This window comes from Varroa destructor, unplaced genomic scaffold (assembly GCF_002443255.2).
Source record: "Varroa destructor unplaced genomic scaffold, Vdes_3.0 BEIS01000002.1, whole genome shotgun sequence".
In the NCBI taxonomy this organism is placed as follows: domain Eukaryota; kingdom Metazoa; phylum Arthropoda; class Arachnida; order Mesostigmata; family Varroidae; genus Varroa; species Varroa destructor.
Genome location: NW_019211455.1, coordinates 50,238,626 through 50,266,173, shown reverse-complemented (window position 1 = coordinate 50,266,173; position 27,548 = coordinate 50,238,626). Strand labels below are relative to the sequence as shown.

General features: G+C 42.3%; 1 protein-coding gene and 2 long non-coding RNA genes across 7 annotated transcripts in view; 2 read left to right on the top strand and 1 right to left on the bottom strand.

The window, feature by feature from the left end:
- Positions 1 to 27,548, top strand: part of mGluR (metabotropic Glutamate Receptor) — a 271,206-nt gene that overhangs the window by 82,538 nt on the left and 161,120 nt on the right. The gene's annotated exons all lie outside the window — the stretch shown is intronic.
- LOC147757949 (uncharacterized) lies at positions 7,288 to 27,542 on the bottom strand. The gene is made up of 3 exons (XR_015321139.1): positions 27,411 to 27,542; positions 26,226 to 26,506; positions 7,288 to 7,682 (listed from the first exon to the last, which is right to left on the bottom strand). It is a non-coding gene; the product is annotated as an uncharacterized LOC147757949 (long non-coding RNA).
- LOC147757948 (uncharacterized) overlaps positions 19,130 to 27,548 on the top strand; it is a 36,129-nt gene continuing 27,710 nt past the window's right edge. The window contains exons 1-3 of one of the 2 annotated variants that reach the window (XR_015321137.1): positions 19,191 to 20,085; positions 20,510 to 20,678; positions 20,962 to 21,102. This is a non-coding gene — a long non-coding RNA (uncharacterized LOC147757948). Of the gene's footprint in view, positions 20,086 to 20,509; positions 20,679 to 20,961; positions 21,103 to 27,548 lie in introns of those variants that run through there. The other variant, XR_015321138.1, reaches the window with a different exon arrangement.

Here is a 27,548-nt window from a genome sequence, read left to right as displayed (position 1 = left end):
AAGGTAGATCGGCTAGGTAATGTCTGTTACGTATTACGTCCAACTCTTGACATGATACACTTATATAATAGTTACAATTAGAAGGACCTTAGGCGAAAACCACTAACCATCGAAGCATAGATAAAAATAATATAAAGGCCTACGGATAAGTAAATAGTAAAGAATGACGTACTGGCTAATCCGCATTTTATATAAATGAATCTGGTTAATGGGCTCGTTATATGGGCGATGCAGACGTACGTTCTTTTTATTTTGCCTTCGAATCGGACTTCTGCCAAATAATTGGTTTGATAACTGTGCGATTTCTTCCAGCTGTGGCTCTCTCGCGCGAGCGATGGATATTTAGACGTACACCACTAAACATGGTATATGCACCATGTCTTAGAACATATTCAGTAGAGACGAAACTATTCAGGTCTCGGTCGAGGGCCATAATAATAAAAAGCCATCTTTAAAAGAAACAGAATCTTGAAATTGAACATGCTTCCCGGTGCAACCTCTCGAACCGTTACAGCTCTAGCTGGGAGATCCGGGGGCAAGGATCCATCTATCAATACACAAAACTACACTAGACCACATGAGTAGGAGTGCATTAAAATATTATAGGTGGGCAAAAATTGCGGGCCCTCGCTGAAAGGAATCATGTTAAGGCGTAAAGCAACCATAATCTAACGACGAACGTCAATCAAACAGGGTTCAGCTATGATTACCATCGGTTTTGCTCTGTCCAATAAAATTTCACATCGCGCATGTACTTCTTTCTTAGTTAAATCCCGTTTATCAGCTTAAGGGTCTAGCACAGGTATTTCTCTATCATCAATTTAACGAATATGCAGATATATAACTTTGTTGTTAATAGTTGTCCAACTATATACTTTATCGTTTAGTCGTAGTAGTGGACCTTCAAAGGTCCCTTATGTAAAGTTACAGATTGTCAACTGTTTTCTGTTTTTCGAACTTTTTAGCCCTCTTCCTGCCTCTAATGCTCTGTGCCCTCTCAATTTAGCTCTAATGTTCTTTTATTCTTCCAAAACTCTTCATATACACATGCGTTTCTGGAACCGCCAACGGCTGCTCGAGTCAAACTGTATTAACCGATTGATCCCAATGCCGGTTGTTGGCGGACTTAGCCAATCGCATAGAATCAGCAAGGCGTCTTGAGAAGCCTGTCGTCGCGTTTGTGCCAGCGCAGGCTGTTCGCTTAGTTAACCACCGTTATATGCCCGAAGGTCACATAGTCTAGGCCCAGTAGCTTGCAGCATGGACAGGGTCGCACCTTACAGCCTCTTGTAGGCCCTTCAGGCGGCTGCTATCTCCTTGACGGTGCATTTTACAGGCCGAGTGTCCCCCTCTTCGCTGCGAACAAGCACTTCCCCCAAGCATTTTGTCTCATAGCTACTGCTACTACGTAATCACAGGGCTGCAACAGGGCTCACATAAAGCAGTAGCGGTAAAAGTGACAACCGCGTGAGGTTTTAGTGGGGACCAACAGTTGCCCAAGGGATGGTAAAAAAAAACAAAGGCAGTAGCGGCGCGGCAAACGTTGTCAGCCAACTACCTGAGACTCTAGGAACAATTACAATAACCTTCCCTTATTGCTTGACACATCCTAATCATACATCGAAACTTAAACCGGAAAGGCTTTAGGGTGTTTAGCAAATTTTCTTTACTTACTATTATGATGATAATAACAACGAGGACAATAACAAATTGCATAACACCGGCAATGGCGGAACGCAGCAGCAGAAACAGCAACAACAACAACAACAACAAGAGGCACGGAGCGTCGCTCCGTATGCATGTAAAGAGTAATATTTATTGCAAAGATAAAAAAAAGATTCTAGCTTTAATGCGTTGCTGACTAAAACGTATAGCGAGGATTTGCAAACTGTTGACATAATAGATGCGGTCCATTCATTAAGGCCAGTTCAAACGCTGGTAATTTTTGGCCATGTTATAGCTAACGATTAACTAGCAGATTTTCGTTTCTCAAGTACTAATTTTAATTACTCTAGTACTTTTTGGCGCCTATATTCACTCAACCCGTAAATTAAATGAAGTATATGATTTAGTAAAACGCTGATACACCCGTATCTTTTTTTCGTAGCGCCGGAGTTGTAGTCGGACCTAGTCATTAGTTGCTAAAATCAACATTACGGTCACAGTCTCCGTTTCGTAGCGCATCCCGTACACACTATTAGAGAAATCGTCGTTCATTCGGTCAACGACCACAGAAATAAGCCATTTAGAGTGCTACTTGGTCAGCACATACTCGGTTTCAGGACAACGCTGTCGGGAACACGGAAAATCCCGGCCGCTTTTTCCTTGTCAGTGTTCGTTAGCGGCCCCGAGAAGAGGCAATAAAAAGATAGGAAGGTGGAAAAAAAGCCCTGTTTAGTACCTCTGGTGGAATTAAAACGATAATTTTATATGTTTTCCTCGATGATTTCAACCACTAGCAGTCGCCACCGCGGCAGTAGCAGTAGCAGAGCTTACGCCAAAATGAAGTCGAGAGATCGACTCGCCGCGTCTAGGAGTCATCTTCATTGCGGGCTTTGGCACCTGATTCTCCCTTCTGAACTGCTGCTGGTGAGGACTTTAAGCAGACTTTTTTCCTTTCGTATTGCTCATCGAACTGTGATACTCAAAGCTACAGTGAAAGTGGGCAGTAAAGATTCGTAAGTTTATCTCGTTTCTTCCATTTTGGGAGAAAATGGTACGAGTAGTAAAGAATAAGCACTTTGATCCAGACGGAAACATATGGAGAGGATAGTCGTAATATAGTTGCATGCTTATTAATGCCCAGTTGATCATGATCAGGATGACGTAAGGACCATTGTCATTATAGATGATGGGAGAACATAGAATTTTTCCCTTTGATTCAACTGATTCGGGCCTGTCTATGTTTGAAGAGGCGATACTTGACGTGCATAACCTTACGCCTTATCGCCTAAAGGAGCGAATGTGGTTATGGCGAGCGCCGATTTTGGCTAGTGGAGAGCAAATGAGATGATGTTGTTGACTGTCTTTAATATCTCTCAGTTTATAAAACCTTCGTTAATCTAACGTTACTCTTTTCTCGAACTAAGACGCTGATGCAACTCGGTTTTGTACTTCTCTACTCACCATTCTAGTGTTGCCCGGACGTTGCGTGTAACGCATCGTCGTCGTACACAAAATTCCTCTTCCTCAAGATGCCTATCGCCTTTTCCATTAACGCTGTACACTAGCCGCTAAGCTTTTCTAGACCCTCCTCCAAGGGGCTTGGTCTGCAGAGCGGCTTATACAACGGCACCCTAACGGACTCGCGCAGAAGGTTAGCGGATACCTTTTGTTATCCCCCCTGACGCGTCGCTTTCCTTAGTACAGCGGTGGTGCCGTCGACCACTGCCATCGGTTTAAACACCGAGATCACAGAGAGGTATTTTATCGGGAATATCGAGTGATTTCGATGGTCGCCGCCGCTGTCAGTGCTCAAGAAGGAACGGCACGAGGCGAAAAGCCAGGCATCGACGGCTGGCGGTGATAACGGCGTTGGACATGTCATCGGGTGAGTGCAGCAGCAGTCCTAGAATTAATGAAGAACAACCAGTCAAGCAACCTTTCAACTTCTCTCCGTAGTGTACATGATCTTTGTGGGACTCCAGACCTGCTACCAGGTACAAGGACTGCTTCGATATTCTACATCAATCGAATCGGTTCGGCCGGTTGGGTCGCCAATAGGACCTGGCTTTTCTGAAATATGACCCAATACCGTGCAATTTAGAGAACTTCGGATAGCATCGATCTGTGTGCTGTCGACTGTAGCTCTATTGCGCATAAGTCGTATATAATGTACCCACTAACCCAGCTATCTCGCTTCCAGCATTTTCTTTTTCCCCCTCTTTTTTTCTCGCTCTGGGAAGTCTCTCTTTTTTCCCTTTTGGTCTGGCGGTGATTTCATTCTTCTATCTCGCCTCCTGTCCGTCCTATACAATTACCCGTACCGTAGCGTAGTAATAGCTAAATGCAAAACTGACGACTTTAGAAGGACCTGAACCGCCGCTCGTCGTTCACACCCGGCATGCTTAAGCCTGACGGCGATGTGCAGGCAAAAGATGGGTTCTCGATAGGATAGCAAATACCCATCGTTGCCTTTATCTATTTATATAATACTAATACTAGGAATAGCAAAAAGTGAAAGGTGCGGTCTTGATATTGCAGACTTCACACAGCTGACCGCAATGCGGCAGGTAGGTGAATCCAGTTGTAGGGAATCTACTAAAAATTAGATCTTTGCAATGAAAAGCTTCGAGAAAAATTTTATATCGGTGTTTGTCATTTTTTCGTCTTTAGATATCCATACGTAGTATTTTTAGTCTTTTTGAAGAGGAAAAATGAATAAGGCTCATTTAGAGACTTGTACTATTATTAAACTGAAAGATATATGATATACATAATTTTTCTGTAAGTTACGTCTACGAAGATAGTTTTATCAAACTCTGCGTACACCGCCATGAGACTAAATAGAAAGAGGTGATGAACGTCGTTTGATTGAAATATATTATAGGTTAAGTAATTATAGGTTGAAGTATGTACAAACAAATAAAACAACAACTGGTATACTACCTAAGTATATCAACCTCATGCGTCGTTAGTGATGGACCCTGGGTATATTGCTTTAAGATAGAAGTAATGTCGATTTCGCCATTTTACTTAAATCTTAATTACAATTGACTTTGCTATACATTCTCTGTCATTTTCCATGGTTTTCTCCCATCTCTTAGCCTACTTATTTATTCCTTCCAGCTAACCACTGCCGGTTGTTGTATTGAAAAGCTTGTCCGACAAATTTTGGAACGTACGAACTTCATATTTCGGTGACTGGAGAAAGTAATTCTTGAGGAATAACGCCTAGCTACTGCCGTGGAGAAGGACGGCTTTGCCTTGTCGTCTATTGGGCTTTTTCTGTCATAGAGCACCGTTCGCTTAATGCAACTGGACCAAATACAGATCTTTGCTAACCATCTCGTCCTTCTCAAGTATTTGCCAATATATAAAATTGGCCCAGACCCACCAAATACAAATCATCGTCTCTTTCGGGTGAAGATCTGGTTTGAGTAAACCCATTTTTTTCTTAAACGCGGAGACACTACTTCTCGTTGCCAGTAACAATTCTGTGTAGAAGCGTGTCATTGTGGCGGCGCGTTTCCCAATACCGGGTAAGATACTAAGGGCCAATACACAGTCACGTTCCCTCGTGCACTTCACTTAGTCAATTATGCACTCATGTTCCTGATTCCCTATAAAATATAGAGGCTTAGGATGTCTGATAATGTATATATATATATATATATTCAGTCGGCCGGTTTAAAAACATCGTCCGAAGCAGGTTAATTGTTCCTCCTGCGTTGTGGGAAAATGCCCCATCTAGTTAAAACTGCAGGTTGTCCACAACAGGTCACAATAGAGCTAGCGATTATGGTAGTCCTATCGTTATACACAAAGAAAGAGGGCCCTGTGACACCTTTGCTCCACGATCTGCACCATACAGTCAGTAATGGTGTTCCAATGCGACGATTTTTGTTTATTCTAATAACCATACAGCAAAAAATAAACTTCGAAAGAAAAGATGATGTAATCGAAGAGATCGCATGTGATCAGCTTGTAACGGTTTCGTCAACTGTCCTTTGTACGGATGGAGATGTAACTCGTGCTTCAACATGCATTGGATAGCCGTATCGAGGTCGTGAGAGCAGCATGCGCATTATTCAGTATTGCAGCGTTAGTATGACTTGTCTGACGGTCTGTCTGATCTGTAAACCTGCCTTTTGAAGTTTATTGATCAGTCCCTTCAGTGTTACTTTCAGCAACAAGAAGTGACGTCCATCTTCTACGTGATAATTGGAGAGCCATTGTAATAGACTCTCCGCTCGTATGGTGAGTTTTCACGAAAAACAAACTCTTTTCGAAGTTATAGCGTTCCATCATCGCAAATAGCAAAGACTGCTGTATTTTTCACTCAATAGTCTATTAGTTCTTACTTTCTTATTAACATCCGGGGGAAGGAAAGAAATCGGAGAGAGACATATGGCCACCCTATGCATACATATTACGACTCAGGCAATCATCTGCCTGTTTTCTGTCTGTTTTGGCTGCCATACATATCAATACCTCGTCTATCCTAGCAATGAAGGCCACTTTAGGTTTACTATCATGGAGGAAAAGATCTGACTTGTGTATTCTCACAAACTGCAAGTTCGTATGAGCTCATAACTTGATGTTCCTGTAGGAGTGACACCCTGTCTTTCCTCGTACAATTTCAGTTACGTGTAAGTAGAAACAACCGCATGACAAAATTCACATATGAAACTCTTCTATCTAAAACAGGTTTATAATTATTTGCCATTACCTAAATACCTATGACTCGAAGATGCATGAGAAGCAGCGAGGTTAAAACTGGAATATGTATTTCCTGACAGGAAACAAACGCTGCCTGACGCGGTAAAATTGATTTCGGAAACTGAGCAATTTAGGGAAGCCTAATCTACCTTCATAGTAAAGCAAATACAGATACAGCTGCCGCACTAGATCAACCGCGAACTACTATTGAAAGCTGTGCACTAAAACCAACAAAAGACGTGTACACGCCCAGTTGCGGTTCGAAAAGCCGTCAATAAGCTACTTATTCTCCCTTATGCCGCCTTTATTTTATCACTGTCAAAAAAAGCTAACTGAGTTTTTGGTGTCTGGGCCCTGAGTGTTGTTCTAGGCTGGGACCAGCGTAATTGACGGCGTAATACCATACTAGACAGTAATGGAAGAAAAGTGCCGTTGAAAGTTTCAAAGTCACCTTGGTGTCAATGTGAAATAGCGACAATGGTTACTGCTGACACAGCGACTGATAGGAACATTGTTGCTCCTAGTGGTTTGCGCAACTGGTACTGGTCTCTGGAGAGTTTACACATCTGTCCTAATGTAATATACGATCTTAATTTTTTCTAATAATCTATCAAAAATGATCGAAACTCAATCGGATCACCTAATAACTTGCAAAAATAAGTTATGTAAAACCGTTACCAGAGATTCCTAACATAGACCCGGCTTTTTCAGTGTCTAACCCTCGTTAGTAGATGAGTAGGTCATGGGGGCGGGGTGGGAGTAGGTGGGGCCTGGCAGCACCGTCGAAGGCGAACTAACCGTACATTGATAATAGTGAGGTAAACACTGTTGTCGAAAAAGATGTCAAAGGCAACAGAGACTATTTGGGGTTGAGGGGAGAAGATAAGCAGCGAGATTTAATTAAACACTACTATCCACTGTTTATTTCCTGAACATCTGGCAGTATGAATAGATCCTTCTCAGTCATGCCCAACCCACAAAGAACAGGCAGGTTTCCGACAAGCAGGTTTGTTGGCTTCGAACAAGATCATATTGAACCCCAGCTTGTCGAAGAGAAGTACGCTAATAGAATTACAAAAGCATTAGACGTAGAAAGTACAACACTTAAGTGTGCACGAGTATTAACCGTTATGGATACGAAGGAAGGCAAGGGGTTGTGGTACGGCTATTAGGCGAAAGCCTAATTGATCGATTGATGTTAACTGGATACGGTATTATTTTCGGCCCCATACTGCTGCGCGCTGTTTGTAGTAAAAGAACGTAGACTGTAGAAATTCCAGAAGGCGCAGAACAAAAGCAGCCTGTAAGAAGAATCACAGATTATTCCAACTGAGGAAGGATCACTAGCGATACATCAGCTCAAAACGAACGCAGAAACTTAACTATTGAGATGGAAACACTTTTATCTGTTTTCCATATTTACTTAGACATCCCACACTAACTGTTCAGTGACGATGTATGTTGATAAGTTTGTAGAGGTTACTAGCCAGACACGTCGAACACTTTGACACACGCATGACAAGCGATAACATGTGCGATAACAAGCGATACCTAAGAAAGCCACTTATTTTTCACCAGCTCTGTTTATCGCTTATCTACTACACTCTGTAAGCACCATTCGTTTGCCATAGTGGCCGATTAGGTTTATATTCTTTTGCCTTTTCGATAGGACGATAAATAACAAACATATATAAATAACGTGTTATTGATATATATGCCTCATCTAACCCGTCTAATCGTCTCCTTTTAGGTTTTTCATTTTATCCATCTTGCCTGCCCCTCGCAACACCTGCACATGCCTGTCCTATATCATACCCTGGCTCAATCTCTTGTCTTCTAATCCCGTTTTGTTCTTTTTCAAGAGGCTTCTACTCTCCTGTCTTTTCTATCCTGTTACCGAAACGCAAACTGCTAGCTATGTCTACTGTGCAAACCTTTTCCCGCCGTTGCAGGCGAAGAAATCTCCACATTTTCTATATTAGCAAGTCCGCGTGCGTGGCAGGTATTTTCTCTCTGTTACTGCTGCTACTCAACGAAATGACTTCAGATAACACCTGACTGCTGCAGGTAGCGACCTACTTTTATATTTACATAGCCACTTTTTAAGCGCTGCGCGCCGGCCAAATTCAGATGGCGTTTCGAAACGTAACGTGCCTGAATAAGTTTGTGACTGAATGGCGGTAGTAGAATCCATTTTCTATATTCATTGTTTTCTTGACCGTAGTATTAAGATTAAGTGCGCTATCCGTCCAACATCCGGCACACGCTGCTGTGTATATGCACGTATACATCGCTGTAAGTGCAAATCAGAATTAAAGGTCCGGCCGACCCGACCGGTAGGTGGCGGACTCAGCGGAACCTTTGCCATATTGTCGCAGACACTGGAGACCTCACGGCATTGGCGGCGGTTTTGCCAATAGGAAAGTAGATCCAAGTCAATCCCTGCCGTAAGCAAGTGGGCGGAAGAGACCGCGCACCGTCTAGACCGCTGGTGTGAAAGGCTTTTGTAAGGCGAACGACTAATAACTATACCGCCGACTGCTCTACCTGAGATTGCACGAGTTAGTCTACGCAGGAGTGTGTGCTCTGCATGGTAAGCAGTAGCTCGCACTAAGAAAGACCGGGGAAGACCTGAGAGTTGAGACGGAACAGAAACCGTCATAAGCATCTACGATCCCCATGACCGGCACTCACTGATAAGAAGAACCGACGAATCCAATGGGTACTTCTCAATAAAGTGAGGCCTCAGCATAGTACACCACATCTCACGCGTACCATACAGTTAAATTTAAATCGCACTCAATCCGCGATAGTTGGCGATGTACCAAACCTCTGAAATAAGGTAGCCATCGAGCAACGTATTGGGGGTTCAGTAGCAACAACTCTGTAAATATTTTGATTTGCCCTTAAGTATCTCAGTCATAGCATACAACCACTAATGCGTCAGACTCGACTGAAATCAGAATCCGGTCCAGACGTGAAAGATTTGTCATGCTATATGTGACAAAAAACCAAATAGTTCCGGATCTTTCACCCGGCAAAGACACCTTGCCACCATTCCAGTTATGTAAAAGTTCACCTTTGATGTAGTTGGCTCAGCATAGGAATTAGAAATCGAGCCTTTTGCATGCTTGCGTAGCAATATCTTTTAGCTTCTGCTACAAAAAGTTGAGTACCAAGTGAAATTTAACAACTTAAAACGATGCGAAACCATCTAGCGTACGCAGAAGTTCACTCACAATTGCACAGGCATAAAATATAATCAGCGGCGGAGGCCGACAACGCTAATCGATAACCTCTCAACTTTAACATTACTTAAACTATGTGTTCTTAATAAACTTGCTTCAGTTGCTGTCCTTATATTTTTCTGTCATAGTTTTTAGAACTTATATGCAATGATAGCACTATTCGCACTTAGGCTATGTCTTATAGAATGCTATCCAAATTTAATCAGACAGGACTAACAGGCTTTTGTATCTACTAGCTATCTGTTGATCTTTGAAGCCTTTCTATTTTTGTACAATGTTTCAGATTTGCGCATGCCTACGGCACCTGTGGGGATTATTATTCGATTTATATAACATAGGGCTATATGATTACATTTTTTATTTGAGTAACGCCGAAGTTCAAGCGAGCCTCGCAGTCAGCTCGATGATAAATGTAACCACTACCATGATCTCTTCTTGCCTCGTCGTTTAGCAGATTTCCGTCCTCTTCCTGATACCATTACTTCTTCCGTCTGTTGATCTTAACTTAGTCTAGTACCTACCAAAAACTACCAAAAAAAAAAAGTAACGACAACCAAAAATAAACGCAGTACATTTTGTGGCGTTACACTTACCGGCGAAGAACCTAGTGTCATAGCCAATGACACTAGGCTAGGGTGGCAAGATAGAATTTTCTTCGTTGAATGAATCTAGTACTGCTTATTGTGGTGCTGGTAAAAATATACACCCTCAGAATAACGGACTCAGCGAAATCTTGGGGGCTCGCTTACTGCCTTTCTCCCTGCTACTTTGTTAATAACATAACGTCCATCTTAAATTCAAATACTTCACAATTCTGGTGGTATGGCGGCTCTCTCTGACTTTACCGGAAAACGACTCTTCCGTTTTCGGAGCTTCACGGGAATCTTGTATTTACGAATAGAACAGTTCACCCAAGTCGTTGTGTTCGATAGGGCAGGCCAAGATTGTTTAAGGATGCAATTGATAGCCTTAAAGTGCCTAGGAAGCCATTATCATAACGACTATGTCTTGCTATACAGCCACTGTGTTTGCCTAAAATATTCTACTTTAGTCAACTAGTAGAAATACGGTCATATAATGCTTCTTCTACCCTATGTCTCCGTTTTACCTGAACTTACAAATGAGAGGTCGTGACAACAGATACAGCTTACTTTCAGCTGCTCCAACCTTTATACTGTCAGTGATAGCTTTAGCTATCAAACATCAGAGCAATACTTTGAAGCTTGCAAAAGGGCTAAATTCTTTTTATTTATCTTCACAATAGAAGTTCTTTTTGAAAAGTCCAGCTTGACGTGGATAACAGCAGGAACGATGACCTCCTTGGGAAGGACAAAAAGACTAAGGTATGGCCAACATAAACAGAATTTCCTCTGGCCTAGAGCTGGCAACTGGTTGGGGCGCATCAAATGGCCACTGAGGGGAATTTATTTGATGACACTGTGATAATTCCACGTGCAGATATTTGGAAAAGAAAAGGCTAGTTGCTAGAGTAGTGGTTGGTTCCATTGTCGAAAGCCGCCGGTCGCAATGACTTGGCCGTTTCTGCTAGTTACTGCCGATATGAAGAAAAAACTTTTGACCTTCCAGATATCCGATGGTGCCTACTAAGATATTAAGATCTCACAACCGCCGCCGCCAATACCCTTGCAGGATCCGAAAGATAGAGACGTACGCCAAACTAATGCCTCCTGTACGAAAATTTATGTCCAACGTCGAAGTGCACTTATGTAGCTAATAAAAAAGAGCGTACAGCTGTACTGACGACGTGGCCAAGTTGGCGTAGGATAGTTCAAATGTAACAGGCGGACATTATAGGAGGATTTACTAGGTATAGACGCGTCGCAGCTTTTGCCAGAGAAATGCTGGCTGCTGCCTCTGTTATTGCGATGCCGCGATTCCTCCGGCAGCGACTATTAGGACTAACCAGGCACATTTTCTTCGAAATTTCCTCTGAACCTGAAAAAAAAATGCGCGTGAGCAAAAAAGATGAAGGAAGAAGAAGCTCAGAGAACACAAAAGGGTTACGAGTGGAGGAAGCGGGTCGACAGAAAAATTATCGTTAGCACTGCTGTTACTGCCGCTGGCGCCGCGTCCACACTGCGACAAGCTACTACAGGTCCATCGCCTTCGCTGTTGTCCGAACAGTGACGTAGCTACCAGCACACAGATATATCACGTATCTTGCCGTCATCATATTCCTGCCCCTTCGAACTAACCCGACCGCACTACTTCCTAAAGAGTCACAAAGCCGCTCTAATGTGGTTTAGCTTTTCTGCGAGCGTTACACAGTACCAGCAAGCCTGGTAACGCTCGCAGTTGGCCGTGGTTGCCGGACGGCGCCTGCTCTAGTTTCGATGACACTGAAAGTATTGTGAACATAGTCGTTGCTATCGCGGTTTCTACTGCAGTTCAGGTGAAACAAGTGCGTTAGAGAACTACCGAACGGACGCCGACACTGTCTTTAGATGTCGGGTAGCTCCTGCTGGCTGAGATCGCTGATCTTCAATAAAAAACAAGTTCGATCTAATCATCTTTTTCTGCCAGAAGCGTTGTGTATTCCCTGGGGAAGATTCCGAAAAAGCTCCGTGTGCTGATCCCTGCTTCTCAGTGGAAAACTTATTCGACACCCTTCCTATCGAAGGCCTTTGAACTGAGCGAGCGACCTGAGCTGGGTTGGTCGTCAGCGCAGGAAGCCTGTATCGATCTGCGGTAAAGCCAGGTGAAAAGAGAAATCACAAACAGATATAACCTCTGTATTTGCAACGTACCTATCGATTTGTCTAAACGAAGTTGTTGTGAATAAGAATACACACATCTGGCTCTGAACTAGAATATTAATTGTGTAAACGAATTTTAGAAGAGGTGTCAAAGAGGACCTTTTATTAACGTGCGGAAACAGCATACGATCAGCATGCACGTATAAATGGCTGAATAGGAAGTTCTTCAAATATATACCGTCTTTACAACTAAAATCGTCAGATCGCTGGGCGCTCTTCACTTTGAACAAATGTGAGGAGCGTTTTGTCGGACAAAACGTAATCTGAATTTTTGCTCTGCGTTCAATATAGACTTATTTTCGTTTACTCAGTGTGTTGGCTATGCCACCAACTTGTAGAACACTCAAATTTCCAAAGGAATTCTTCTTTTTTTTTTTTTGCTCTATTCTATAACGAACGATATGTACGATGGCTTTATCAGCCCTGCACCTAACCCTATCGTTCAAAGAGGTAGCGTGCGCATCTTTAGTCGTCATACTCTCTGATAACATGTTAGCGTGTTGAAGATAAAGTTGAAAGATAACCCGACAAATTGCCTGCTATATAAAGCAAGTACTCAGGCTGATCGAAGGAGGCTGTGTGTGATAACTATATGATTTCGGAAAGACGAAACATTTGGCAAATTCAATTTCATTCATAAGGCATACCTAGCCAATGTTCCAGTGCCTCTTCTAATTCAAGTAGAACTTCAGTTGGTTTTTTTTTCGCGAGTAAGTAGTAAGGAAAGCTAAGCAATCGTCAATTAAGTGTAGCTGAAGCCTCTGTTACCCATCTCTGATACTTTGTAAGGAAGTAGCATCTTTCGATACAGTCATCTAACTTAAAAGATTCGATGAAATAGATGCTTCTCCGTTCGGCGTGTCCAGATCATTTGTATGTTCCATCTAGATTTTACATATATAGGTCAAAATCCTTTCTTCTCTATATTCCGATAGGGTCTTGTAATTTATATTTCTTCCAATGGTCTTGGGAAATAACCCACGTTACAACTCCAAATAATGGTTTATATGTATTGTAACTGGAGAAATTCTATTGTATCGCTAGAGATTTATTCCTGGGCGTTACACGATGTATTTATTAAACGTGTGCCGTATGGCCGTCGTTAAATCCTGTCTGTGTGTTGAATATGGATTACAGATGTACCTATAAATTTGCAGATCTGCGAACGCCTTTCTGATAGCGAAAACCTACGTTGTCATGCCAAAACTTGGACTCTCGCTTGATTACGCTGCATGCATGTAATCCAACAGGTCCAAAGCCCAACTGCACAACGGCTGCATGTACTTATTACCGGTTATGTTCATCTTCTTCACTAACCGGCTGTTAGGTACCAGCGAACCACGTTGCTAAAAAACATAAGACTTTACTTTAGGCGCCTCTATTGGCTGTTTACCGTAACGCGACGGTTTTTGAAACACGCAGATGAGATCATCTGCGGACACGTGAGCCCTTCTGATCGAAATCTCCATCGATCGAAATGACGTCTCCACCATGAGACGCCGTAATTAGAACGTCAGCAATTTGCTTTTTTTTTGTGAATTTTTGTATCGACAATAAACATTTTTTCGTCGCAGGGACTTCAATGACCTGTTGTTGCGTCTATCAGACGACTGACGAGCAAACGACATTGGCCAAATCTCTTGGGTTTGCTATACTCGAAGTGTATTTGTCTGACTTATCATGACGTGTAACAGAGGCTTATGTGAATGATCGGTGATCTGGTAATCACACGTGGGATTTTTTTACTAATGACCTAATCGATACAGAGGGGCCATAAGAGATAGTCTTTTAGACGGCACCGACCAATCTTAGAAACGCACTATTTTTTTTTATCGTAGATTTTCCATTAAGACGTTGTGGAATATGATTCAAATTTTTCTGAAGCCGCATCTTTATTTAACCGAAGAAATTTGTTACTTCGGTTTGTCGCCCTCGAAGCAGCCGCTTATCTTCGTTCAAATTCCCATGACGGAGCACTGAAAGAATAACATATTAAAATCACGATCATCTTGTAATGTGGGCGTTGAAACCCAAAATGGGTGCTACAGTGATATCGAGATTTTTTACAATTTTGACCGCAGCAGTACCGTCCCAATGTCACAGGATATATATATATATATATATATACTGAAACGGGCTGGGGTTGATCTAAACACTTGGATAGTAAAGCAAACGGTTTTTGAGTATTTAGAACGTGGCAAAAAGTCGGACAAAATCAGTTTGGCTCCGCCGTAAACAATTGTCACGTTACAATACACATATATATGTGCAAGGTGCATCGAGAAAGTGACCCGTGACGGACTGTTCGCTGTTTCATCACTGCTTTTAACGGTACTACTATATAAAAGCTCATTCGAAGTACGGCATCGGTAAACCTATAGCCAAGGCGATAGACGATGCTTCATCATCGTGGTTTGAACGAAACACGAACGAAGTACTGAGCTTTTTTTGCTTACTTCGAAATCGACAGCGTATGGCGGGTAATGGACGGTTCACACTCTAGAGGGAATCGACACCTGCATTTCTAAAGTATTTTTTTTTTTCGATTTGATAAGATAGCAGATTTCACTGCTATCAGGCCTTGGATTTTCTGCGAAGCGTTAAGTAAGTATCACTTGTCCTAGAACTCAGACAAATGCTCCCTAGCGACGTTAAAATTTCAAAGTTCATTTTAAATCGCTTGCTTCTAGGTTCCCTTAATGATAAAGCAACAAATCATTTACGATTTTTTTGAGATAGGAAAATGTTGACCATTGATCCGAAAACCATAGATAGAAACGATTACTGGCCTGTTTATGATGTAGAATGTGTGCCTATTACGGGTAAGCGCAACTGTTCGGCTAACGTTCATATTTTGCCCAAAATAAATACACAGCCCATTGAACGGGATATCGTGCAACCATACTTCCCTCGGACAGGAGAAAGAAGCTTACCGACGTATTTTACAAATCACTATGTCACGAAGGATCGATGAAGCGTCTGATGTAGAATTATACGTCCTCTTACTAAATCGTGCTCGGACTCAAACTAGACGGTTACTGCATGAAAACCGAAGCATGTTTGGAAACAAGTACATATAGCCGCATAACAGCCCAGATTTGAACCCACTAAAGTTTTTTTTCTAAAAATCAATGGGGATTACTTTGTATATTAATAATCGGTGTACTACGTGGACTTATTTCTTTGCTTGATCTTTCAAAAATCCGATTTTCGTAATAACTACCATGGGATTTTATTTTACCAAAGTGCACGTAATGTTCTGTAGCTTAACAGCCTCCTTCAGAACTACTCATAAAATCTTTGAGCGTGTACAGGCTAGATCTACTCGTGTGTAACATTGATAAAGAAAGCCTAACCTTCGTTCCTATCTTTGTAGATTTGTTTTCATTTATATCTAAGTCATTGAGTGTAAGGTCGGTTGAAAGAGGTCATATTAATGCGAATATGCGGGGCGTCAGGAAAGCAAAACTGAATATCGGATTGGAACCATTTGACTGAGCATAAATTCACTAAGTAAAGAAACGTTATTAAGTGTCCTTTAACCTTTGAAAGATATATTCCATGCTCTATGGCGGTCTGTACTGAACTTCGGCTGAAAGTTTATTATTATGGCAAACAGTACGTCGTCATTCATCATCAGCAATAGATTCTCCTGCAAAATGCTCAAGTTAAGGTTGGGCGAGCGTCGTAAACACGACGCGTTTAGCTCGTCTATAGCGTCGTCTTTTGTTACTGTAATACACAGGCTGTAATCGTCATTGGTCAGGAGGTTCTCATCGTTGAAGTGTACGAACGTACGTACACATACACACTTCATTTTCATTTCCTGAACGAGTGAATGAAAGGGATTGTGGCATTTTTTGCGTACTAAAGAAGCCAGCTCTATTCTACTACTCCGAGACCGGATTAGTCCTCCTCTTTGGGCGTCTTTTTGACGTTCCATGGCTACAAAAAGCCCGTCTGAGCCTGTTAGTTAAGCTGGAATGCCCTAGTAAGGTGCCAAGGGCTGATGTCAGATAGTTGTTAGTTATATTATACTAGTTTATTCTTTCGAATAATCCCGGATGCTACGGGGCGTACAATAAGACTAGATACTGTGAAAAAAAATAGAACGTAGGCTATAATGAATTACAAAGGAGTTGGGTGCACGAGAAATAAACAAAGTCGTGCATACCTTGTTTGCACAAAAGTAGATACAAGTTGATATTGAGGGTCTGAGAAGAAGGACTATGTTTATCTTGCTGTAATGAAAGGTGACGTTTCAGATCAAAACAAGGTATAGCCAATAAGAAACCCGTGCGAATAACTTATGGAACTTCCAAAAGTAATTTAAGATGGAAAGCAAGATGCTCTAATGCGCACGATGAATGTGGAAATGAGTTCTGGTCGTCCTCGCTGATGAGGATCGCTGCTATAGTGGTACGGCGTGGCGCGAGTAACGCTAGTAACTTCAAAACTCTGATTTATTCACGCCTACTTCATACAGTTAGACACTGAGTCTGTATGCATTATTGACGTAAATACTAACAAAGCTTCAGTCTGTTGACTTTGAAAGTACCAGGTACCTTTTAATGATATGTCTGTTCTGTAATTGTCTATTGTTTCAAAGAGGAAGTGGGTCAGCTATCGCCGTGGAGAGAAAACGTATGAGAAGTCCGCACTACATGTGTTATTACCATAGACTTAATGGCTACGTGATGTTCTGCTCTAGCACATAGATATCACTCCGACCATCACCCTGTTACTTCATTGAAATCTATACATCTTGCGAGTTTTCAGATTGTTTAAACCCTACGAATACGGGTATATGCCATATGAGCGGTCTTCTTGTTAAGAGTGATCTGTGTAAGGAACTCATCGTCAATCTATTTAGAACTGGGGCTGGGAGTGTGCCGGTCGATTTAGAAAAAAAAAAAAAAAGCAAATATTGTTGCATCTTTTAATACAGCAACAGTATAATAGAGCGATGCAGTGCGTCATTAGTTAGCACTATAAAACTTATTGTTATACATTTTTTAAGCTAATCTGTCGGGCTGGAGATAGGAACTCAATGCCAATGCCTAGTCGTATATGTTTTGGTACAGTTCATCATCAGCCGCATATTAGCCAACAGAAAAATTGAAATAAGAAAAAACTGGGAATATATATGCTTCGCTTGTTTTATTTTAAAATGTCCAATGTAAATACCGTGTTCAAGTTTTGACAAACAAGTCCTAACGAAGGTTCATGACAATACGATTATGGTATAAATAGTTAAGCTAATTACTCGCCCGTCCGCTTAATGGGGTTATTTAAAAAGGGTGCTACCTTTTAAAACGTCCTGGGACAAATGCAAATAGAGGACTTGTCCTGGTATTCTTACTATTGTTGTACAGCCGTGTACCGTAATACAGGATAGGCAAAGGCAGGGATGAATCGTTGGCTTGCTGCGCAACGAGCCGCCAAAAGGTGAGTATAAGTCTAAAAGATTGGAAGCAGGACGCCGCTGGGTTGCTTTATTCTGCCAAGACATGGAGCTACAATACGGAAGTTGGCCCACAAGGGTCAATCATACTCGAGCCTATTGTTTGGAGCCAGCGGCGGCGCCGGCTTCAGGAGCAGCAACGGTTGAAATGAATCGAGACCAGGCGGCAAACCAGTTCCCTTTATTCGCCCTATGAAAAACCCGTTCGCCTATTCGGCGTACCCTGTGTACGTGACCAACGGAAGCTGGCGGAGTCGCCTTCTTGTTCTACGTACGTCGTCCTTTTGAGTCACTGGAGTCGATTTTACGCGACGTAGCGGCTGCAGGCCTACTCGCGACCGCGCCGTGTGCATACTACGGATAGCGTTGTATCCCTGTGATGAGAAAGAGCAAGCGACAGAGTTTGTGTAACTGCATGTTTCTCCTCACGCTCTATAATATAAACACGTATATACATATATATATATATATATATATATATATAAGTATTTGTGGGTTGTCATTATTATCTTGGCTTCGTGTCTGGCAGGAGATACATACGACGGTGTCTAAAGGCACCAGATATAGCTAAGGCCAAAGAATATTTCAACCGCTGAGTAAGGTTGCCGTCTGATTGCCGCTAATACTGGCTTACCGACCACTAATCGAAGGTACAATAGGCGTAAGCGGCCATTTGAAGCTGCTTCGTATTTGGGCTGTGTTTGACAAAAGTTGCTGGCTTCGTTGGCTGATGGTGCGGCGTCGATTAGAGGCTGTTTATGTACTAATTCATTTCCGGATTGACTAGGACCGTTCTTATAGGATGTTTCGTCGAAATAGTATAGCGTGGCTTCCTTTAAACCATGTAAAACAAGTCGTAGTCAGTGAAGTGGCATCGTGGAGAAACCTCGCAGCTTGAGCATGTTCTCAATTGTGCAGTTGAAAAAAACCAGCGACTCCATCAACTGTATACTATTTAAATTAAACAAATTTATTGCACGTTTACACACGCATACGCGTACAATGGTAAGAGGTCTGCGATACAAATTGTCCAAATCACGCACGTAAGACACACGAGAGACACACATGCTGAAACGGTCAGGCCGGAAGTAAAGGCGGAATTGTATTGTTCGTATCGTGTCTAGGAAACATCTAACTGATATGATCAATGATTTCTCTGTCAAAATTAAAACTCGACTAAATCATCATAAGGAATATATAATTTGTTGTAACATTCGAATCGGGTATATTTACTGAAACCAGTAAGATGAAGTTTTTCCTTCATTGCTGAGAATTGATCATTTTTGGCGGTGTGTGAAATCAAAAAAATATTTTTTGCTGACATTAGTGACGATTCTATAAGGAAAAAATGCAAAGTATAGGTATTTCAATTTCAGTCTATAGTGACCCTCGAAATGTTAAAAATACGATTATTAAAAATTCGTAGAATCAATATTTGCAGTCATCATTTTGGTACAATAACCGTATAGCTATTCACCGTTGAATAGGAATACAATGTGGTCGATACGCTATCATTCTCTGTTTCTTTGTCCTATTTTCGTTCTTCAACTGAGCAGCTCGACAGTGCGCGGTTTTTCGTGAAATCCTCTCGTATGTTGCGTGAACCTATTTCTTATCACACGGCCTCCCTGTCTGTCCGTCTGCCTGCCTGCCTGCCTGCCTGCCTGCCTATCTGTCTATCTGTCTGGCTGGCTGGCTGGCTGTCAGTCGAGAGGGCCCACTCGACAGAAATGGAAACAGAGAGAAATCAATGGCATTTTCCATATTGACAACTACCACCGCGTGTTCAACTGCCACCGAACATTCCACTAACGGTTTTTCGATGGCGTAATTATCGCGTGCCGTTTTTTTCCCGTATCCATATTTATCTTTTATTTTACATCGTCTTTTCTGTTTTTCCTCTGTTTATTAACATACCGGCATATCTACAAGGGTTGACGAAAGGCTGCGCAAGCGTCTAGAGACACAGAGCGTGGGCGAGAAGCGACGTTCGCTGGATTCTTTTTTCCAGCGCTAACGCTTCATCATGCAGTTCCGACTACAGCGGCCTGCTTTTAGTACCTTTTAATGTGTCTGTGTTGATACGGAGAGGATTGGTTGGTATCTTGTTGGTTGAGAATACGTCGCAGCTGCTACCACGAACAACTATCGAGTCTGTGTGAACGGAGAGAAAAATCGCCATGAAAGCTAATGATGCATAAACGATGACGAAAAGGTAAACTTAAAAAAAAATAACTTAAAAGTTTGGTCAGATCATGTTGACACAATTCGATTTTTGTAGTTGCTACGTGTACTTGAAGTTAAAAAGAAAACTGTCTAGATACGTGTAGGATATTGGAGAAATTGCTAGCAAATCACCAATTTTAGGCTCGTCCTGATTTATTAACAAGAGCAACTGATGAAAAAAGAAAACAGCAAATAGCTTCCGAATGCATAGAATAGTAGCAGACGAGCAGCCTAGAAGAATCATTGATTTGCACATAAATCGGGGTTAGTTAGTTAGTTAGTTAGTTAGTTGTATTTGGTATTTTTAAAAAGAAGAATAAGGCAAATCATAACAGAAAGTAGGTACCATGTACGTCTAGTTTGTACGATGGACACGTACGCTTATAGAACCTTCCGGTGATTGGTGAGGTCAGATCCGATCAGTTTTTTCAGGCGGTGAGTGAAATTAGAAAAGGGAATCAAGAAGATCTGAGCGACCGAGCAGCTGTGTCAAAGAACAGGCAAATACCGAACCTCTGATTACGCGCCTAGTTCGATGCAATGGCGGCGGGATGCGGGAACTGTTAGAAAGGGTGATTTATGGTGAGAGGAAAAGCTTTTTTTGTGTGTATCCTCGGGCAGGAATAGCTCGAGCCTGAATTGATGAAAAATGTCTGAGCTCAGGATATGCCTTATTCACAATAAACACAATGCTAGCAGAAAGTCAAGGCAGACGAAGCAAAAAATTAAATTGGCAGCAAAGATTGTTATTTCTTTATAATGTATTGTAAAACGAATTTCAAAAACAGTGGCTGTATTATATAGTTGCTTCAGATATCCACAATAGTATGTGATAGCTGATACACCAATGCCTTCTACCTTGAAGATATTTCAGCTACCTTCGACTTATGGGGATTGTGCAGCTCTCCTCTCCGACCGGTCGTTCCGTTCTCGAATACTCTTTGCCCACATGTAAACGCTAATATCCGTCTATGCGTATAAACAGGTCTCTTATATAATAAAATGAGATCGCTCGTTTTTTTTTTTTCTGATTCCGTTTTAAAAATAATAACATTTAAAGACAAAGTCAGAGAAGATTGATTGCCGGCCAACTTGGAATAAGCCTGGCGATATACATTCGTATCGATATGTGCATCAGGTCCATGTATTTGATTCTTTTTTTTTGCATCTTTCATTATTGCGCGCTTTTAGCATAGTTATTATATTTACGTTAATAGTACTACGAGGACGTGTATTCTGTACAGCTCTGAACATAAGCAAAGGATGACAAAACAAAAGCCATCTACAAAAAGATTAAAAATATATACATTATATACACGCCGATCTGTCGGGCGTTATTAACATCTGTATTATTTAGTCTTGAGGCAAAAACCTTACGGCTTTTTAAACGGTAAACGTGGAAACTTTTTGTGAAGCAACTCAATGCTTTGGTATGGTACACAGTGCTTTATCGACGCATGCGTCAATCAGCGTTCAGGTTCGGCCGAAGTTGCTGCCATGTCCATGAATCTAAGGTCCAATACACAATAGGAAACCCTTCCGCTAATTAGATGAAAGGCGATGGGTATATACAGCCGTTATGTATACACGGCGGAGATGAAATTTTGGATAGAGTAATTAGAGGAAGGAAGCAGAGGGTTCCAGACGCGCCGCCGCTGTCGCCCGATGTATTCGATGTTTTTGGTCGATACACCTGCCGCAAGAAGACTTTGCGCCTCAAGCTCAGTTTTTGCCATCACTGTTTGAATATCATGGCATGCTTCGTTAAGAACTAAAGTTTTCCTAGGCGCCAGTTATAGCAGCTGTGCTCAATATATCAATAGTAGTAGGTATTGTTATATCACCGTATTCGTAAGGTTTTAGCTTAGAATCAAATCTGGGTTAGATCGAAGGAGAGAAGAAATTGGTAGGGCGCACAAAACGGAAAAGCTGCGCGAGCTTTCGCAGAGTGGCCGAGATATGACAGGGACTTTCATAATTAGTACGTCATTGTGGTCGCCACCTTGAGACAGGCCAGTTGGGAGAGGGAAACGAAGGTCGACACTACTTGCCCTGCTATAAAAAGCAGGTTGAACCGCGGTTTTTTTCCCGTAAGGAATAAGATATTTAGACCGAAAATACACATATGTGCAAGGGCTGCTCTCCCTCACCGCTTGGGGAATAAGGGCCGTCATATCAATAGCGTAAGAACAGCATGACTAGATATCGAAAAAATAGCAGGTGCGCTCCTCTGCCATGTTGGTTAGCAAAACTTGAGGGATTTGAGATAGCGGCCATCTTACGCCGGTATTCAGATGGAGTGCTGCACCGCAGTCCAATGCGTAATAGTGCCCTCATCAGTAGTCAGAAGCATGGTTATCTTGTTGGTGTCAATTGATGTGGCCACCCTGTGCGTGGTCTACCAGCCTTCAGCGGCTGTATCGACCAGCCAGTGCGCCGTGTGCATGCGCGTATGCGACGAACGGAGCGGCAACGATGCTACGGAAGCCAACATATCAACACCTAGCCAGTCGTTCTGCGTTCTGATAGTCGCGAGAAGTATATGACTCACTGACTATAAATCTATGCAAGATTGAAAACGGACACTTCCTGCGACAGCTACCTGGAAAAAACGAATACGCACGCCGATTCATAACCGTATCTGGATATCCTGGCCAAAAAAAGATGAAGCACTTTGCTGTGACTGTCTTGCATCGAGCTTATTCAAATCCAGCGAGGGTTGTTAGCCTGCCATATTTAGTTGGCCTGCATCGACACGCCGCATCGCAATGAGCCTAATTAAGCTAAATCAGAATTTAGCGGTACCAGAGATCAAGACAGATTGTTCCCGATGGCAATAAGACGTTTGCAATTCTTGCTCTCAAATAGACGGTGGATAATTTAGCAAGGCGGGAGGACGACTTAAAGTAAGCACTTGTTTAGCATGATGATTTGTTCATACTTGTCAAACCTATGGCTACGTGGGCTTGTTATTCCGATGCTAAAGCGTGATTGTCCTTTTTCTACTATTAGTCAATGGACATCTACTCAAAGCCTTATTCGCTTCCCGAACGTGTCGCAGTTGTAAAAGAAACGGTTTTCTAGCAATGATGTCTACTAAAGTCGGCCAAAAAAGGTCGCTTTGCCTATTTTACCTGAACTCTAATACAAGCGGGGACCGTCAGTAAGGGATAGTAAATCAAACGCAGATAAGAACGCATCTGCGGTAGGTCGTATCAGTGCGCCAAAAGAACACATGCTACCTAACCTAACACATCTCCGATGCGTCCTTCCCTTGGGTAGTAAAGCCCCACTGTTGTTCTACGTAATTGGTTTTGCTATACTAAAGTAACATCAGCATCCAATGTATATATATATATATACAATATAAATGTTTCACGAATATTTCTTTGCTAGTTAGTTTAGTTCTAGTTCAAAATCGGGCGTTCCTATTCAGGCAGACTGAGCCTGAACGGTTGAGCGTCTTCGACTAACGTAGCGGGTGACGTTGTCCAGCCTTTGTCGTTTGGTTTAAATAGTGTACTTTTTACAGGAGCATGCACGCATAGCAACTGGCGGCTTCAGGCGCCAAACAGTAATACTAGGGCCATCGTTACATCAATCACGATTAAATGGCTATGCACTGTCGTAATCGTTACGTTTAGAAAGCAACAAAAACGTTTTCTGTAGTTAGTTGCCCTCGAGTCGGTCATTACCATCAAAGCATGGGCAAATAGTTTCCCTGTGTACAATTAACATGCAAAATCAAACACAAAATCGTCACCCATCCATTTGCCAATCTCTAATTTTATTCGAGAATTAATCTGCTATACAGAATAAATAATCTTGATAGTATCAAACATCAGCCACGCATGTCACGCCCAGAATGGAATTAAATCTATCCTAGGCGTGACATGGGCATAGTCCGGGAACGCTGGTTCCATTAGCAGATTTTCCGGCTTTATTGCGTCAATCTTCCGTCGCACCTCTTCGCGCCCCCCGTGCGACTGCAAGCAGCCTAATGGACTTGAAGCCACACCTTCAAGTCTACGAGAGACTTGAACGTGTGGCTTTAAGTCTTTCTACGAGCCAAGAACATGAGTCTGGACGTGATCCGCTCGCTGACGCGGATGCAACCCATTAAGGTTGGGGGAGAAGGAAACGGCAGCGCTAGTGTTGGGTTGAACCTCATGTCTAGGATGGTGCTGGGCTTAAAATACCTCCAAGATAATGGGCCGAGGCCTTACGGCCATAAGAGCCACTGGGCTTCACTGGATACACACGTTCACTACGTATATTAATCTGGTCTGCCCTAGGGAATGACCCTCTTGTAGTAGAAATAGTGGCTTATCGCTACCTCTGATCTCACATGTGATGTCGCACACGTTGGACGCATATTTGCAGAGATTGTAATTTTTTGGAAAGTTTAGGTTGTAAATTTTGTTTTTGGATGGTAAACTTAGTTGACGGCTAGGCCGGACTTGAAGAACTATGCTCGTAACCATTAAGGCAGAATATGCACATAATATCATTTGCAAGACTGTACACTACTTTCTTTTTTAAAGATAAAAAGCTTTGCATTTTAAAGTTTCATATAGGATTTGCTTAAAATAGAGATTCGATATGGTATAGGCTATTTAGTAGCTTCACGCATCAGAGATTCTGATAGCACCATCAGGCAATTAATAGACCTTGTACGGATGTCTTGATTTTGTTTCGGGCATATCCGCGCTACCCCTTACTAGTAGTAGCGGTGAAGGCGCAGAAGTTCCATTCCATCCCAACGGCCATTCTAGAACCGGCCACGAAAGATTAATACGATCGTCGGACGACGTCTCGGGAACAATAGACAATAGCCATCGCAATGCGCAATGTAATGCATAACCAAAAAAGAAAAGGTGAAAGACTCGGGGCCGGCACGTCTTCTGGATCTGTATGTGGTTAACCCAGCAACAACAGACTTTCCTTCGAGTGGCGTTACACTCACAGCCGATAAGACTCAGGCGTCTGGCATATTGGCAGAACTAACCTTTAGAAAGCTTTGCTATTGTTCTTGTTTCGAAAACGCGGTGCCATCCGAGCATTCGAACGCGTACTTTTCTATAATTCGGCGGTCGGTTTTCACCTGTATATATCAGGGGAACGCCTATATAATTTATTGCGTGTATTGTTTGGAGATCGCTTAGGCAAGGCGATCTGTTCAACGAACGGGTATAGAACTTATCAAAGCTCGAAGCAAGTTAGCCTTGGCTGCTGTCGTTCCCCGAATGAAACAGTGATTCCCGACGTTAGACATTAATTTCGGGAACCGAGCTATTTTTCTTTTTTTTAATATGGAATATTGTCTGTCCTTTCTCTTTTCTGGCAGAAGTTCACTATACGCACAATTGAACATGGCCTATAGCCTGTGTAATCTGGCTACTATATATATTGTTAAACCCATCGGCTCTATAGAGAACGAATTGCCGTAGTCTCTGTTTTGTTTTGTGGATTTCCCCATTCTGTTTTAGGGTAAGCCGTGTCTTATTATTTTAAGCATCTCCATTAAGTGCCAAGGGTCTAATGCATGAATCTAGATATACAAATTGAGTAAAGAAAGACAAACTTGTTGAATAGTGGCAGTGCTGCTATCTACAGCAGAGTTACGTTACGCCGCAGCAGATCTCCTCTTGGATTGACGACGACAATAGTAGCAACAGTGAAGTAGGAGAAAAGAGTCAAGCTGACTTTTGATCCTCATTCGATCCTCAGCCTCAAGTGTAACTTGACTTTATAGATTTATTCATACAGCGTCAGCTCGGCATTGGGAAGAGTTCGTCCCTTCTACACGGGGAGAAGTATCCACAAATGCGCAGCCATGTGTGACTACCTGCAGTAACCCAGTATAGCAAAAGCCAGCACCGTAAAAGTTTGCCGCCGCTCAACTCTTCAGGTCAGCTGCTGACCCTGCTGGTGTGACCTGTTAACCAAGCCGAACTAAAAAAAACCTCGATCCTCGATGCCTTGATTTTCGCCCTCAGTCTCTCTATGCTGCTACGTGTAGTTTGCAAGGAGAACAAGAAAGAATCAGTTTGTTACTTTTTGTTTGCTGTTAATTTTTTTCCTTTCTGTGCATGCTTCTGACTCATACGTACAACATAAAACGCTTACCTGTTAGAGGTGGCTTTTTTTGACTAACGTCGTGCTGGATAGGGTCGTTCGTCCATCTCCTTGTGTACGTCCTAACGATGTGCGGGAACAAGGCAAATGTACCGAATCACACAAACGATTGTAGTTTCGCAACAATGTACGGTACAAGGTAAGACGTTGAAGTCGCTTAGCGCAGGAGACAGTTTTGTCGAAACATCAACAACAATGTGAAAGAAAGACGGCCAATGAAATACAAAACGTACGGTGAAGCAGTCTTTATGTGTATACGCGTTCGTACGAACCTTGCAACGGGAAAGGCCACCGAGAATGACAGAAAAGGCATAAGGTAAGGCCCCGACTTTTGACCATACTCGTGCCAAAGGGGGTATCTAAAGTGACGACGCGCGTACGGTCGGATTAGAGCGTTATTCTTGTTAGAAGAGATACCGAAACGGAAACGGAAAACCTGGGAAAAAAGGCTTGCTTGATTTGACATGCTTATTACTGCATAGCCACAGAAAAATCATACTAGAAAGAAATGGTACAATACGTCACAGCTGGCGGAATAGACAGTAATAGCAGCCAAAGAAAGACCCTTTTCCGCAGGTCTACGACAGCCCAGTCTATGTAAGGATGTAACTTGTACTCCCTCTAGGTCAGCTCACGCGTTCACCGAACTGAAGAGAGCTTCTATTAGGAAGCGAAAAAAGAAGTGAGCAATGAGGAACGGTATGCAATAAACAAAGAAACCTGGTGTCATTGATAAGTAACAGCACGGTTATTCAGCTGGTTAGGTCACTACGACAAATATCAGGAATGAGCACTGCGGCCACCCATTCAAGGAATCCCGTTTGACTGACGTTAATAAACAGTGATTCTACCTAGCCAGTTCTTAGATGATTTATGGAGGTAGAGGCATGTAACTATAATCTAAATAAAATTTGTTTCGTGTTTCACGTCTGATATTTAACCCCCTAAGGTATTACTTCAAACGGCTTTTCCGGATCCGAGCCTCATTTCTTGCTGTCCTTAAGTTTAGCAGAAAAGAACGTTATCCAGTGCGCTATTACGGCATATATAATCTAATTCAGTGTTAAGAAACTGGAGTATCTCAGTACATCCAACACCGGTGGTAACTGGCTACCTCAAATATGTTCTTATTATTAAATACAAGACAAGTTGTGGTACATTGAAAAGAGGGCTCACCTTTTAGGCAGAGATTGAACAAAAGAGACCACCTATGCAGTGATCCTTCCCGCCGTTCACGAAATTCTTATTTGGTAAAGCCAAATGGAATCTGCTGTTAGGGCATTGCTGTTGAGGTCCGCTTGCTTTTATGGCTTT